Consider the following 5,000-nt stretch of genomic DNA (forward strand, 5'->3'; position numbering starts at 1 on the left):
TACAGACCTGTCTCTCTTCTCTCACTCCTTTATGATCTACAGACCTGTCTCTCTTCTCTCACTCCTTTATGCTCTACAGACCTGTCTCTCTCCTCTCACTCCTTTATGCTCTACAGACCTGTCTCTCTCCTCTCACTCCTTTATGATCTACAGACCTGTCTCTCTTCTCTCCCTCCTTTATGATCTACAGACCTGTCTCTCTTCTCTCACTCCTTTATGATCTACAGACCTGTCTCTCTCCTCTCACTCCTTTATGATCTACAGACCTGTCTCTCTTCTCTCACTCCTTTATGATCTACAGACCTGTCTCTCTTCTCTCACTCCTTTATGATCTACAGACCTGTCTCTCTTCTCTCACTCCTTTATGATCTACAGACCTGTCTCTCTCCTCTCACTCCTTTATGATCTACAGACCTGTCTCTCTTCTCTCACTCCTTTATGCTCTACAGACCTGTCTCTCTTCTCTCACTCCTTTATGATCTACAGACCTGTCTCTCTTCTCTCACTCCTTTATACTCTACAGACCTGTCTCTCTTCTATCACTCCTTTATGATCTACAGACCTGTCTCTCTTCTCTCACTCCTTTATGATCTACAGACCTGTCTCTCTTCTCTCACTCCGTTATGCTCTACAGACCTGTCTCTCTTCTCTCACTCCTTTATGCTCTACAGACCTGTCTCTCTTCTCTCACTCCTTTATGCTCTACAGACCTGTCTCTCTTCTCTCACTCCTTTATGATCTACAGACCTGTCTCTCTTCTCTCACTCCTTTATGCTCTACAGACCTGTCTCTCTTCTCTCACTCCTTTATGCTCTACAGACCTGTCTCTCTTCTCTCACTCCTTTATGATCTACAGACCTGTCTCTCTTCTCTCACTCCTTTATGATCTACATACCTGTCTCTCTTCTCTCACTCCTTTATGATCTACAGACCTGTCTCTCTTCTCTCACTCCTTTATGATCTACAGACCTGTCTCTCTTCTCTCACTCCTTTATGATCTACAGACCTGTCTCTCTTCTCTCACTCCTTTATGCTCTACAGACCTGTCTCTCTTCTCTCACTCCTTTATGATCCACAGACCTGTCTCTCTTCTCTCACTCCTTTATGATCTACAGACCTGTCTCTCTTCTCTCACTCCTTTATGATCTACAGACCTGTCTCTCTTCTCTCACTCCTTTATGATCCACAGACCTGTCTCTCTCACTCCTTTATGATCTATAGACCTGTCTCTCTCACTCCTTTATGATCTACAGACCTGTCTCTCTTCTCTCACTCCTTTATGATCTACAGACCTGTCTCTCTTCTCTCACTCCTTTATGATCTACAGACCTGTCTCTCTTCTCTCACTCCTTTATGATCTACAGACCTGTCTCTCTTCTCTCACTCCTTTATGCTCTACAGACCTGTCTCTCTTCTCTCACTCCTTTATGATCTACAGACCTGTCTCTCTTCTCTCACTCCTTTATGATCCACAGACCTGTCTCTCTTCTCTCACTCCTTTATGATCTACAGACCTGTCTCTCTTCTCTCACTCCTTTATGATCTACAGACCTGTCTCTCTTCTCTCACTCCGTTATGCTCTACATACCTGTCTCTCTTCTCTCACTCCTTTATGCTCTACAGACCTGTCTCTCTTCTCTCACTCCTTTATGCTCTACAGACCTGTCTCTCTTCTCTCACTCCTTTATGATCTACAGACCTGTCTCTCTTCTCTCACTCCTTTATGCTCTACAGACCTGTCTCTCTTCTCTCACTCCTTTATGCTCTACAGACCTGTCTCTCTTCTCTCACTCCTTTATGATCTACAGACCTGTCTCTCTTCTCTCACTCCTTTATGATCTACAGACCTGTCTCTCTTCTCTCACTCCTTTATGATCTACAGACCTGTCTCTCTTCTCTCACTCCTTTATGATCTACAGACCTGTCTCTCTTCTCTCACTCCTTTATGATCTACAGACCTGTCTCTCTTCTCTCACTCCTTTATGCTCTACAGACCTGTCTCTCTTCTCTCACTCCTTTATGATCCACAGACCTGTCTCTCTTCTCTCACTCCTTTATGATCTACAGACCTGTCTCTCTTCTCTCACTCCTTTATGATCTACAGACCTGTCTCTCTTCTCTCACTCCTTTATGATCCACAGACCTGTCTCTCTCACTCCTTTATGATCTATAGACCTGTCTCTCTCACTCCTTTATGATCTACAGACCTGTCTCTCTCACTCCTTTATGATCTACAGACCTGTCTCTCTTCTCTCACTCCTTTATGATCTACAGACCTGTCTCTCTTCTCTCACTCCTTTATGCTCTACAGACCTGTCTCTCTTCTCTCACTCCTTTATGATCCACAGACCTGTCTCTCTTCTCTCACTCCTTTATGATCTACAGACCTGTCTCTCTTCTCTCACTCCTTTATGATCTACAGACCTGTCTCTCTTCTCTCACTCCTTTATGATCCACAGACCTGTCTCTCTTCTCTCACTCCTTTATGATCTATAGACCTGTCTCTCTCACTCCTTTATGATCTACAGACCTGTCTCTCTTCTCTCACTCCTTTATGATCTATAGACCTGTCTCTCTCACTCCTTTATGATCTACAGACCTGTCTCTCTTCTCTCACTCCTTTATGATCTACAGACCTGTCTCTCTTCTCTCACTCCTTTATGATCTACAGACCTGTCTCTCTCACTCCTTTATGATCTACAGACCTGTCTCTCTTCTCTCACTCCTTTATGATCTATAGACCTGTCTCTCTCACTCCTTTATGATCTACAGACCTGTCTCTCTTCTCTCACTCCTTTATGATCCACAGACCTGTCTCTCTTCTCTCACTCCTTTATGATCTACAGACCTGTCTCTCTCACTCCTTTATGATCTACAGACCTGTCTCTCTTCTCTCACTCCTTTATGATCTATAGACCTGTCTCTCTCACTCCTTTATGATCTACAGACCTGTCTCTCTTCTCTCACTCCTTTATGATCTACAGACCTGTCTCTCTTCTCTCACTCCTTTATGATCTACAGACCTGTCTCTCTTCTCTCACTCCTTTATGATCTACAGACCTGTCTCTCTTCTCTCACTCCTTTATGCTCTACAGACCTGTCTCTCTTCTCTCACTCCTTTATGATCTACAGACCTGTCTCTCTTCTCTCACTCCTTTATGATCCACAGACCTGTCTCTCTTCTCTCACTCCTTTATGATCTACAGACCTGTCTCTCTTCTCTCACTCCTTTATGATCTACAGACCTGTCTCTCTTCTCTCACTCCTTTATGATCTACAGACCTGTCTCTCTTCTCTCACTCCTTTCCAAAAGCCTTGAACGAGCAGCTTCCCATCAACTTTCTCTCTATCTCTCCCAGAATGACCAGCTGGACCCTCTGCAATCTGGTTGCAAGGCTTCTTCTCACTCTACTGAGACAGCTCTCCTTGCAGTCACATAGACCCTACTACACACTGCTAAGGCCTCATCCCTCTCCTCTGTCCTTGTCCTCCTTGACCTGTCTGCTGCTTTTGATACAGCTAACCACCAAATTCTTCTCTCCATTCTGTCTGACCTAGGTATCTGAGGATCTGCACACTCCTGGCTTGCTTCCTATCTCTCTAACTGTTCCTACCAGGTCTTCTGGAGAGGATCCCTCTCACACAAATTGAGGCACGTATATCTGCATGCCTCAAAAACTGGTTGTCTGCCCAGTGCCCTCCACCTCAAGCTCAATCTTGGTAAGACAGAGCTACTCTTCCTCCCAGGGAAAGACTGCCCTCTCACAGACCACTCCATCTCCATTGACAACACTACTGTGTTACCCTCTCAAACGGCTAAGAACCTCTGGGTGATCCTAGACAACCAGCTGTCCAGCTCGGCCTACATCACAGCAACTACCCGCTCCTGTAGCTTCTTCCTGTGTACAACATCCGCAAAATCCACCAGTTTCTCACGAGGGAAGCAACACAACTCCTGTTCCAGTCACTTATCATCTGGGCTACTGCAACATTCTTCTGGCTGGGCTACCTGCCTCTGCCATCCAACCGCTACAGCTCATTCAGAACACTGCAGCCTGTCTGGTGTTCAACCAACCTAAATTCTCTCATGTCACTCCCTCTTCCGGGACCTTCACTGGCTTCCCATCTCGCCACACGTCCAAATTCAAGACACTGGTACTGGCCTACAGGGCAGTGCAACAGACAGCTCCTCCGTATGCGCAATCTAACCTCGCATCGCTCCCTCCGCTCCTCCACCCTTGCAGATCGCCCCTCCATCGCTACGTGGGCTCAAAAGTCTTCTCGTCCCTGGCGCCACAATAGTGGAATGAGCTGCCCCCTTCGGTCAGGATGGCCGAATCACTGCCCATCTTTCGGCAGAGACTAAAACACACCTTTTCAGGCTCCACCTGGGCCCTTCTTGAACTAACATCCTTCTCCCTGTTCTAAAAAAAAGAATCCAACTACCGTAATGTTACTTATTCCTTCTCAAACTACTTTCTACAAGTGCTACTCTACTCCTTCAGAAAGTCTTAGCTGTCATAGACTGTGTTGCATAGTTGATTTCTCTACTGTTGTGTGTCACTGTCTTATGACAAGTTAGAAAACAACATTTGGTCCATGTTCATTTACATGGACATTTATCAAATTAAATATTCCATTATGCTCTCTTGCTACAATTTGACAATGATGTAATATCAGCCTATTCTCTGAAAGTAGGTGACTTGATGAAAAGTGCTCGCATGCTTCTTTGAACTCACATGACCTCGAGGCGTGCAGAGCGTGAACTCACATGACCTCGAGGCGTGTGGAGCGTGAACTCACATGACCTCGAGACGTGTGGAGCGTGAACTCACATGACCTCGAGGCGTGTGGAGCGTGAACTCACATGACCTCGAGGCGTGTGGAGCGTGAACTCACATGACCTCGAGGCGTGTGGAGCGTGAACTCACATGACCTCGAGGCGTGTGGAGCGTGAACTCACATGACCTCGAGGCGTGTGGAGCGTGAACTCACATGAC

The 5,000-nt window shown here is 46.1% G+C and overlaps 1 protein-coding gene across 1 annotated transcript in view; it reads right to left on the reverse strand.

Moving 5' to 3' along the window:
* LOC310793861 (protein sidekick-1-like) overlaps window positions 1–5,000 on the reverse strand; it is a gene marked incomplete at both ends in the record, with an annotated part of 384,133 nt that overhangs the window by 118,699 nt on the left and 260,434 nt on the right. The gene's annotated exons all lie outside the window — the stretch shown is intronic.

The sequence above is a fragment of the Poromitra crassiceps genome (assembly GCF_964638095.1).
Source record: "Poromitra crassiceps genome assembly, chromosome: 19".
In the NCBI taxonomy this organism is placed as follows: Eukaryota; Metazoa; Chordata; class Actinopteri; order Beryciformes; family Melamphaidae; genus Poromitra; species Poromitra crassiceps.